The sequence below is a fragment of the Toxorhynchites rutilus genome, chromosome 2 (assembly GCF_029784135.1).
Source record: "Toxorhynchites rutilus septentrionalis strain SRP chromosome 2, ASM2978413v1, whole genome shotgun sequence".
Lineage (NCBI taxonomy): Eukaryota > Metazoa > Arthropoda > Insecta > Diptera > Culicidae > Toxorhynchites > Toxorhynchites rutilus.
In genome coordinates, this window is record NC_073745.1 from 90,026,474 (window position 1) to 90,039,279 (window position 12,806).

Here is a 12,806-nt window from a genome sequence, read left to right on the forward strand (position 1 = left end):
ATATGTTCCAAAATATGGTTATCAATCAGTAATTGGAACGCACTACTTAGATTCCCGTTCATAATATTTCTTTCAGCATGTGCTGTTGGACCGTGTACATCTTTGAAATTACTATGAACTAGTAATCTACCAGCAACACCTCCTTCTTCAATTCTCGTTCAAATAGTTCCGTCTAAAGCAATTTCAGTTTGCTGATTTGGTACGCTTGATTGGAATTTTTACGCAACCACTGTCGCTTGGCTCATCTATATTGTCATCATCAGGAATTTCCTCATCACTACTCTCGATAATAGCACTGTTATCATCACTTCCTTGAGAATCAATTTTTCTATCTAACAAATCATCGCCGCTGTCGTATAATTCACTTTCCACATCTGAACATTCCAGAGGTATGCTGGTTGCATTTTCTAAATATGCAGAACATTTTCAGGGGCTGACAATTGCTGTCAAAATATGTTGAAATTAAAACGCTCTCATACATTTCTTCATAGAAACATGCACCAGTCAGTTTGACTGGTACTGGTTTAAATGTCAATAACAAAAAAATATATTTGTTAGTAATAAATATTAAGTAACATTAAGTTTATAAAATGTTTTTTCTACTTATAGCTACAAAAGTCATAACATCATTTCGGAAAGCAAATGTAATATGTCGTAGGAATTTTAAATTGAAATTGCACGACCAGTCAAAATGACTGGTCTGGTAAATCTAGTGTTAAATAAGTTGCAAGTGGTTGCTCACGGAAGTTACGAAGGCTAAATTCGCGTTCAGTGGATTCAGTAGTAGATGTATATGTATGACAGAAGTGGAGAAAAAGGAATGAAAATGAACAATCGATCATTACCAGAAGTGATGACAACGCGGTTAGATCCAGGAAAAAATCAATACAGTTTTTTTTTATATAATTACGCCTAATTGATCTACTGATTGTAGGACGTATTCTATTCATTTAAAGTGAATACTCACGGGAAAAAGTATGGCGAAATAAGATTTAAATTAATAACAATTTGCAGAACAAGATATTTTTCTCTAGGCTCAATCTGAGAGGAGAACTTGAATTCCATTACTCAGTGGGTTAGGTATTACCTCTGACTACCAAGGAGTCGCAAAGAAAACCCTATTGTAAGATTTATATCACTTGAAAGCATACGTTTACTTATAATAAAAATACTTCAGCTTCAAGTCGTCTGAACGAGACTGATCTGAGGAGGTTTCTTATTCAGAAAATCGGAACAAAGTCGAATGATTAATATCACTCGATAATAGTCGATTTCAACTTTTTTTTCGTAAATTTAAGCCGGGAGTCTCGAGTCATGGTTAAGAAGTGTTCTCGATGCATCGATTTCGCGAACTGAAAATTAATATCGACTAGCATTTCCGAAAATACTAGACTATCCCATGTTGTAGGTTGCTCAACCGATCAAAAATTCGTTTCCTCATATATTTTCTCAAATATTCTTAATTTTTTAAGCACTTTTTTGTGAGAATATGATGAGATTTTACAATAAAACATGAAACAATATTTTGGAATGGGTTAATCACGTTTTGGAATCGGCGCCTATCCGGCTCGACTAAGAAAATCTAGAACTGGACTATAATATTGATCGGCTAAATTTTAGAGAAACTTAGTTTATTCGACCCAAAAAATTATTTTCTTTTTGAATATTTTTTCATTGACCGATGTAATATTTGGTCCAGAGATGTAAGCTGATTTACATTTAAGCCGCGATTCATTAGCCATCGAAGCAAATTAATTGGTCGACTTAAGCTGACTTTCTTGTTATGAACGATCAATTTTTGAAGCCGCCATTCAAATTCAAAAACGATTATTTTAGCAGTAGATGCCGGTTTGATGACTAATGGAAAGACTCGTGTGTCTAATTAAAATGAAAAAAATGTCATTCCATCGCCTCCAAAAAATATCAGCCTTAGGACTTGTCCATTTTTGTGAATTTCTTGAAATTTCAAATGGTTCCCATGACCAGATGAGTCAATTCCAACACTCCACCATCTCAAAATATTCTCATAGGATGGTATGCTTCTAATTCAAATGATAAAATTGACATTCTATCGCCTCCGAAAAATATTAGCCTTAGGACTTGTCCATTATCGTAAATTTCTTGAAGTTTAAAATGGTTCCCATGACCAGATGGGTCAATTCCAACATTCCACCATCTCAGAATATTCTCGGAGGATAGTATGCTTCTAATTCAAATGATAAAATTGACATTCTATCGCCTCCGAAAAATATTAGCCTTAGGACTTGTCCATTATCGTAAATTTCTTGAAATTTAAAATGGTTCCCATGACCAGATGGGTCAATTCCATCACTCCACCATCTCAGAATATTCTCGTAGGATGGTATGCTTCTAATTCAAATGATAAAATCGAAATTCTATCGCCTCCAAAAAATATTAGCCTTAGGACTTGTTCATTGTCGTAAATTTCTTGAAATTTAAAATGGTTCCCATGACCAGATGGGTCAATTCCAACACTCCACCATCTCAGAATATTCTCGTAGGATGGTATGCTTCTAATTCAAATGATAAAATCGACATTCTATCGCCTCCAAAAAATATTAGCCTTAGGACTTGTCCATTATCGTAAATTTCTTGAAATTTCAAATGGTTCCCATGACCAGATGGGTCAATTCCAACACTCCACCATCTCAAAATATTCTCGGAGGATAGTATGCTTCTAATTCAAATGATAAAATTGACATTCTATCGCCTCCGAAAAATATTAGCCTTAGGACTTGTCCATTATCGTAAATTTCTTGAAATTTAAAATGGTTCCCATGACCAGATGGGTCAATTCCAACACTCCACCATCTCAGAATATTCTCGTAGGATGGTATGCTTCTAATTCAAATGATAAAATCGACATTCTATCGCCTCCAAAAAATATTAGCCTTAGGACTTGTCCATTATCGTAAATTTCTTGAAATTTCAAATGGTTCCCATGACCAGATGGGTCAATTCCAACACTCCACCATCTCAAAATATTCTCGGAGGATAGTATGCTTCTAATTCAAATGATAAAATTGACATTCTATCGCCTCCGAAAAATATTAGCCTTAGGACTTGTCCATTATCGTAAATTTCTTGAAATTTAAAATGGTTCCCATGACCAGATGGGTCAATTCCAACATTCCACCATCTCAGAATATTCTCGGAGGATGGTATGCTTCTAATTCAAATGATAAAATTGACATTCTATCGCCTCCGAAAAATATTAGCCTTAGGACTTGTCCATTATCGTAAATTTCTTGAAATTTAAAATGGTTCCCATGACCAGATGGGTCAATTCCAACATTCCACCATCTCAGAATATTCTCGGAGGATAGTATGCTTCTAATTCAAATGATAAAATTGACATTCTATCGCCTCCGAAAAATATTAGCCTTAGGACTTGTCCATTTTCGTGAATTTCTTGAAATTTCAAATGGTTCCCATGACCAGATAGGTCAATTCCAACACTCCACCATTTCAGAATATTCTCGTAGGATGGTGTGCTTCTAATTTAAATGATAAAACTGTCTTATCATCGGCTACAAAAAATGTCAGTTGTAATTAAAAGTTATTGGTATCTTTTTATTGGTATCTTCACCCACATCGGCTTCGCTCGGATAGCTCGGGTGATATTCGTTTGTTGTGTTGATACTGCTTTCATCTCACTTTCGCACGTCTCTGGGTGATGCAATGGAATGACAGGTCATGTCGCAACACGTATGCGCTCGCTCCGCGTGGCGCAAACAGTAGATATTATCGTCTATTACTGCTATTAATCACCTAATATTATTCTATACACTAACTTAACGAACCAAAAAAATAAACACCCTTATTCTTGTTTTCGAACGAACACAAAACGTTCGAAAGAATGCCTCATTCGTATCCTTGGTTTCGTACGAAAGAAATCTATCCGTTCGAACATTCGAACATCGTTCGTTCGAACGAATTGCCCTATCCTCGTTTTCGTACGAAAGTGTTTTTTCATCGGTCAGTCAAACGACACTTTTGAGTAGCGAATCAGATGAAGCGTAGAAGAAAATTTAATCGATGTTTACGTTTTTGTGGTTTATTCAGACGCATAAAATACTCAAATTGATTTTCTCTAATGTTTATTTTAATTAGGGTGGGAAATTTCTATAGAAGCAGATAAAAAATATATAGACATGATTTCTTGATCTGTCGATATTTTCAATTTCGCTGCCGGAGAAAATCGTTTGGTCGTCGAGGATTAAATGAATTGCTGCTCGTTTGTGTTGAACAGGTGAACAATAATGGCTTGAGAGTTTTTAACCTGTCCTCAATTACCATCGCCAAGGTTCGAGCCATACAAATTAATAGTTTAGTTAAACGTTTTGTTTCTGAAAAAAATAATACGTGAAAATTGATGATAATTACTTAGTAGAATATCGACATGCTGAAATTTAAACTGCTTAGCCGGATGATTTTCAATTTTTATCCGTTGAATCCATTCCACGTACCGTGTTTCATCCCTTTTGATTATGAAATGATATTCCTGGTCGACATCTCTTCTTATAATAGGAAACAACGGAAATTATGTGACTGTTGGATTTCGCGTTATGATCATAGGCTTTAGTATCACTAACGCAAATTTCTCCATATTTTCATACCAATTCGTTCAACTTTTCAGACCCATTTATCATTGGGTTCTGGTGGAAACATTCAGAAGCTCTTTTAATAATACATTTAAAGAACATGTAGCAATAGTTTCTATTCATGTTTTTAAAAAGTGAACTCAGGGGTATGAATGCCACACAGAAAAAAGCGCAATTTTTATTATGAATTAATTTTGTCGTAATAAAATTTTTACTGAAGTCATAGATTAATACAAACTGAACCTACCTCAATTTCCATGCATTCGTCGGATTCCAGCTGTATTCCACTTTCAATATCATCACAACTCATCGCAATCGTTTCATTGCCGAACGAAAATTCGCCACGGCGCAACTCCGCCACCGAATATTTTCATTACGATTCGGCGCTAGAGTACGTGCTCCCGTGGCCGAGTGGTTAGCGTCCCACACTATCATGCCGGGGGTTCGGGTTCGATTCCCGTTCTGGTCGGGGGATTTTTCGTGAAAGAAAATTCTTCCGGCTTGCACTGTGGTCACGCGTATTCTAGAGCTTGCCCCTCCAGAGTACATTCAAGGCGTGTTATTCGGCATAGAAATCTCAACCAAGCACTACTAATAAAAATGACGCAAGTAATGCTGCGTTGAGAAGGCAAAAGTTTCACTGGAACGGTAGTGCCATCCAAGAAGAAGAAGAAGCTAGAGTACACAACTTCACTTTGGTGACTTAAGATAATAGCGCTGACTTAGTATTTTTTTTATTTTGCGCTTTTTTATGTCGAAATATTTTTCAGTGTTGATCTTAACGCCTACAGAAAATGTATAGCAGACCAGGAGACAGACACTTCTGTCGTCAAAAATTTCGGCGGTCGACGCCATATTTGAAAATGTCGACGCCGGTTTTTTTCAACAAGAAAAATGGGGCCAACGGCGACCGCCGCTAGCTTATTTTTCTAGTTGACTCGATCGGCTACGGATGTTTTTAGTTCATTCAAGTCTGTTCAGAAGATCGGGACTATCCTGTACCGCCTAGTGTAGCGGGATAACCTATTACCATTATCCTTTCCCACTTGTCATAAAATCCCAACGATCCTATTCCCACAAATTCATTCCCACGCCATAAATTATCGTCATACATGTTTGTAGGCCAAATGCATTTTTATGTCACTAGCTCACAGCTGCATACGATAATATTAAATAACAACCACTCACCCTTGCAGCGTAACATTATGCAGAACTAACCCACTTCAACCAAGTGTGAAATGACAACACACAGAAACAACCACTACCCTTTTGTTCTCCGTATTGACCCGTTCGAACCAATCGAACGCGCTCACATATTTCCTTGCTGGCTCCTCCTCCTCTAGAATAGAAGCTACCTTGTGTAGAGTTTTAGTTTAAGCATTATAAAAAGTACATGTCGAATGCAAGCAACAGGTCTTTTACATTTCCAACCAATCAAGTTAACAAGTGTCGAATGCACGCGAGGACGGAACTAAGAATATAGTGATATTTATATTAGTGGAATGTGCCTGAGTTCTTTTATTCCGAAATATATCACAAGTGCCCCAAAGTGATAGAAATTGTATACTACATCGGGTTGAACCTCCACATGGCGACCGAGACTTTAGCCTGAATCTTCGGCTATGAGTGAAACCAAACAATTTTTTTGTTTTGACGAAACAGTGAACGTTCAAAAATGGGCTTTTTCTCGGCAGACGAGATAGTGTCGAGCGCCCCAGTGTCGAGTTCACCGCAAACGATTGCTTTATGCATCCTTGCTGGTGCTGCGTTAGGTTACGGTGTTGTGCGGTTAATGCACACGTTTTATAAGAATCACTCGGAGAGAGTAGCCTCCCGAGCAGTGAGAGCGGCACAGCTCAACCAGGTATAAAGGGCAGAAGTGAACTATTTTTTTTTCAAAATTTGAACAAAGTGAACTAATCAACGAAGACGTGCCAACTAGACCAAAGTGAACTAATAAACGGAACTGTGCTAACCACCCATGTGAACGAACCAATAGAAACTCATTACACGAACTAGTGACCATTGGAAAAACTAAACATGTGGAACGAGAACATCAAGGACATCTTGGCCCAGGCGGAGGCCCAAGCGGAACACATCGCATTAGTGGAAAAAATCGGATGGCGGCAATATAGGAAGCAACACCCGAAGCAGCCGAAAAGAGGTTTCAATATCAAAATTGAAGACATCCATGGAGCAACCATCTATGTGACACCTTTCACAAAGCTCAGCCTTACTGATACTGTAGTAGGATACCGCCGACAGAGATGGTAAGTCAATTATAAGATGTAAAATATGAAAAAAAATTTTTGAAGTAAAAATTGTTAATGAAAAAAAAAAACACAAAATGTTTATGTAAAATATGTGCTAAGCTGTAAGACTACTTGTTGTAGACATCAACAAAAACAGAAATAAAAAAAATTTCGCCTTTAATTTAATGGCAAGTTTAATAGAAAACAAAATACAGAAATTACAAGTAATTGCAAAATCACTGCGATCCGAGCAAACTAAAAAGTTAAGAAAAGCTACATTGAGAACCAAGCTCGCAGAAGCTGAAAAATTAGCTGAAGATATTAAAACAATAGTAGACCCTCTCGTACACAATAAAGAGGCTGAAGAATTGTTATTGCTTGCCGAAAATGCTAATCTAATATATCAAGATATTAGAAATAAAATAAACATTATCATTAAACAAAAATCTTTCAAAGAAGTAGCTCTTGCGATATTGTTCGTTGTTGGAATACAAAAACCGAAAATGTCCAAATTCGATTACAAAGAGGCAGCCGCAATGGTGCCAATCTACGACGGCTCACCTGATGGACTCGATATGTTCATCAGTGCAGCCACACTACTAAATGAGATCTCCCCCAGCGCAAACAAAGCGTTGGTATATCAATTCCTACTGACCAGACTCGACAAAAAGGCCCGAAGAGCAATTAATAATAGCGTGGATATACCTTCACTGCTAACAAATTTAAAAACTACATGTATATCAAAGACTAGCGCCGACAGCATATTAGCGAAGTTGAAGTCTATAAAAAAACAGTCAGCAGACGAATTATGTAAGGAAGTTGAAGAGCTGACCGAACAACTCATCGACTTACACATCAAGGAAGAGACACCACCGCAACGAGCAGCAAAACTCGCTTGCCAAGCAGGAATCGATGCCCTCATTGAAGGCATTGATAACCCTGAATTAAAAACTATATTACGTGCGGGAGCCTTCACCAGCATAGCTGACGCAGTGGAGAAGGTCAATAAATATAAATCGCTGACAACCAAATCAGCAAATGTGCTTATTTACAATCGCGGGCAGCGACAACCGCCCTACCCGCATCCTAACCGTTTCAACCAGAACAATCGTGGTAGAAATTTTAATAACTATAGAGGAAGAGGTGGTAGATTCAATAATCAACCTCAACAAAACCAAAATTTTAACCAAAATCGCCAATATCATCAACAGAATTTCCCTAACCAAAACAGAAACTTTAGGGGCAATGGCAGCCAAAACTATTACAACAGACCGCAACATTTCATTAGAATTGCGGAAAACTCCGAAAACCCGGCTGCGAACCTCCGCGCGTTGTCGGACGAAGAACAGGAGGAAAACCGAAATCAACATCAAATATTTTCAACCTAAATATTACTTGTTCAATGTTTATTATAGTTAAATTAAGCATGTGCGAACAACCATGCGTTCTTATTCTTGATACAGGGGCAGATATATCAATCCTAAAGGAAAATTTGATCAAACGTACCCAGAAAATTAACAAAAATAATACATGCATAATAAACGGCGTGACCGAAGGCAAACTTGAAACAATAGGTAGTACCAACACTAGTCTACTTATAGAAAATAATAAAATTCCACACCAATTCCATTTGGTGAATAAACAATTCCCAATTACAGCTGACGGCATTCTAGGAAAAGACTTTTTAACAAAATATGAATGTAATCTGTGTTTGAAGACATGGTTACTATCCTTTTTCTTCAATGAGACTAATCTAGAAGTACCGATCCATGACACATGGGACGATCATCTAGTCATCCCCCCCAGATGCCAGATTATCAAAGAAATAAAAATTCCACATATAAAAGAAGACACTGTCATAATTTCTCAAGAAATCAAACCTGGAGTATTTTGCGCAAATTCCATAGTTAACTCTAAAACACAATTCGTTAAAATCATTAATACCAATACGTCTGAAATACTTCTACCCAAAAATTTCAAGCCACTAACCCAACCGTTAACACATTTTTCAATCAACCACAACACAAGTAACAACCCTAATCGTATACCAAAATTAACTGAAGAATTAAATCTAACTAACACTCCCCGTGAAGCCCAACACAAACTGATAAATCTCTGCAGAAACTATAACGAAATATTCGCTTTAAAAGATGACTTCTTAACTACCAACAACTTTTATAAACAAAACATTCAACTCAACGACAAAAACCCCGTCTACATAAAAAATTATCGAACTCCAGAGGCCCAAATAACAGAAATAAATAAACAAATATCAAATATGTTAGAAAATAGAATCATCCAACCATCAACCTCTCCATATAATTCCCCTATACTTTTAGTGCCAAAAAAATCTAATACACAAGATAAAAAGTGGCGATTAGTGGTAGACTTTCGCCAGCTCAACAAAAAAATTACACCAGATAAATTTCCCCTTCCAAGAATAGATGAAATACTCGATCATTTAGGAAGAGCCAAATACTTTACTACTCTAGACCTAATGTCAGGTTTCCACCAAATAGAACTTGACGAAAATTCCAAAAAACTAACAGCATTCTCTACTTCAAACGGTCATTTCGAATTCAATAGACTACCTTTCGGATTAAATATTTCCCCAAACAGCTTCCAAAGAATGATGACAATTGCACTCAGCGGCTTACCACCAGAGTGTGCTTTCCTTTACATTGACGACATTATAGTAGTCGGATGTTCCATAAATCATCATTTAAGTAATTTGGAAAAAGTTTTTAAACAACTCCAAAAATATAATTTGAAACTTAACCCCGCAAAATGCTCATTCTTTAGACCAGATGTCACATACCTAGGTCATAATATATCCGCATCTGGCATCCAACCAGATAAATCAAAATTTTCAGTCATATTAAATTACCCTACACCAAACACATCGGATGAAGTCCGTCGATTCGTTGCTTTTTGCAACTATTATAGAAGATTTATTAAAAATTTTGCCCAAATTGCGCATCCCTTAAACAAACTCCTTCGAAAAAATGCAGTCTTCGATTGGAGCTCTGAATGTCAGCAAGCATTCAATTCTTTAAAATCAGCACTGATTTCTCCCACAATTTTACAATTTCCCGATTTTAAAAAAGAATTCACACTAATAACCGATGCATCAAAGACTGCCTGTGGCGCAGTATTGGCCCAAGATTGCGATGGAATCGAATTACCGATCGCTTACGCAAGTAAAGCCTTCACCAAAGGTGAAGCAAATAAATCAACAATTGAACAGGAACTTACTGCCATTCATTGGGCAATAACATTCTTTAGACCATACTTATACGGAAGAAAATTCACGGTAAAAACAGACCACAGACCGCTTGTTTACCTTTTTTCAATGAAGAATCCATCTTCCAAATTAACACGAATGAGACTAGATTTAGAGGAATTTAATTTTGACGTACAATATGTACAAGGAAAACTAAACGTAACTGCCGACGCATTATCACGAATAGCAATTGATTCTGAAACTTTGAAAACAATAAACGTCCTAGCCGTTCAAACGAGAGCAATGACAAGAAAAGAACAAAATATGAATCAGACGGAATACGAACATTTGAATAATAACACTGTACTCGATGTCAATGAGCCTGATCAACTCAAAGTATACGAGGCAGTTGAACCAACCGAATGGGAAAAACTACCCAAACTTCAATGCGGACGCGCACTCGAAGATAATGAAAACGCTAGCGAGAATGAATTTAATAATATGAAATGCGCAATTAAAAATAAAACAGGATTCAAAGAATTAATGTCGACAAATACAAAAATTGCAAGCAACTCGAAAGAGACCTTAGGGAATCTATTACAGAAAGTTGAAAATATGGCCAAAAAATTAAGAATAAGCGCGATAGCTCTAGCGTTATCAAGCGTGATATTCCAATTATGCAGCGTTCAATTCTTCAAGAAGACTTGTAACGACTCGCTAAAAGACTTGCAAATAGTGCTCTACACACCCAAGCGTGTGATAGAAAGCCAAGAAGAAAAATTAAAAATCCTGAAAAATTATCATGATGCACCAATTGGAGGACATATAGGTGCCAATCGATTATATAAAAAGCTCAGTAGACTCTATTCCTGGAGCAAAATGAAATCAGAAATTTATGAATATGTTAGAAATTGTATACAATGCAAACAAAATAAACACAAAACCCCGACCAAGGAAAACTTTATAAAAATACCCACCCCAGAAAAACCTTTTGATTGTGTATCTATTGACACTATCGGACCTTTTAACAAATCTAATTCAGGAAATAGATATGCATTAACTATCCAATGTAACCTCTCCAAATACGTAATAATAAAACCAACCCCAGACAAACAAGCATCCACAATAGCGAGAGCATTTATAGAAAACTGCATTCTCGTATACGGTACTCCGTCAATTGTTCAAACTGATCAAGGAACCGAATACAAGAATGAATTATTTGACAATATTTCAAAATTACTCCAAATTCAACAAAAATTTTCTACCCCCTATCACCCGCAATCAATCGGAAGTTTAGAAAGAAACCATCGTTGTCTTAATGAATACGTGAGACAATTCATCAACCCATCGCAGAGCGACTGGGATGATTGGTTGCCTTACTACGCATTCTGTTACAACACCACTCCGCATACAGATTTTTCATACACACCTTTTGAATTAGTTTTCGGCAGAAACGCAACACTGCCATACAACCTAAAATCACACATTGAACCCGTATACAATATCGAGCAATATCATAAAGAATTACAATTCAAACTCAAAACAGCAACAAAATCAGCAAAAGAAATAATTGACAGAATCAAACAAAAGCGTCGTGAAGATCAGCAGAAAGATACAAACCCAATACAAATACATGAGAATGATTTAGTTATGATGACTAACGAAAACAGAAGAAAACTAGACAAGGTATATCAAGGACCATACAAGGTCATATCAATAAATCACCCAAACGCGACATTATTAGATGAGAAAACCCAAAACACTCATACTGTACATAAAAATAGATTAATTACTTATAATTCCCTCCTCCGTTAGGGGGAAGGGGGTATTAGAAATTTGGTACGTATCAGAGATTAAGTTCATTTTTACTCAATTATTTCCCAATTATAATTATTATTAAAATCATCACTGTTATTATCATCATAATTATCGACAATCATTAAATACAAATATTATACAATAAGCATCACAGAACAAATTAAAACTATTATAAATTAAATACACTATAAAATTAAATTTACGAATTTATCACAACCTGTAAATATAGTTAGATAACCATATGTAAGAGGAGAAGCTATAACACCCAATAATAATGAATATAATAATAATAAATGATTCCACCCGGTTACATCATTCTCCCAAAGAGGGATGGTGTAGCGGGATAACCTATTACCATTATCCTTTCCCACTTGTCATAAAATCCCAACGATCCTATTCCCACAAATTCATTCCCACGCCATAAATTATCGTCATACATGTTTGTAGGCCAAATGCATTTTTATGTCACTAGCTCACAGCTGCATACGATAATATTAAATAACAACCACTCACCCTTGCAGCGTAACATTATGCAGAACTAACCCACTTCAACCAAGTGTGAAATGACAACACACAGAAACAACCACTACCCTTTTGTTCTCCGTATTGACCCGTTCGAACCAATCGAACGCGCTCACATATTTCCTTGCTGGCTCCTCCTCCTCTAGAATAGAAGCTACCTTGTGTAGAGTTTTAGTTTAAGCATTATAAAAAGTACATGTCGAATGCAAGCAACAGGTCTTTTACATTTCCAACCAATCAAGTTAACAAGTGTCGAATGCACGCGAGGACGGAACTAAGAATATAGTGATATTTATATTAGTGGAATGTGCCTGAGTTCTTTTATTCCGAAATATATCACAAGTGCCCCAAAGTGATAGAAATTGT

At 36.5% G+C, this 12,806-nt stretch overlaps 1 protein-coding gene across 1 annotated transcript in view; it reads left to right on the forward strand.

Moving 5' to 3' along the window:
• The window catches only part of LOC129771434 (frizzled-like), a 291,047-nt gene that overhangs the window by 13,096 nt on the left and 265,145 nt on the right, over positions 1-12,806 (forward strand). The gene's annotated exons all lie outside the window — the stretch shown is intronic.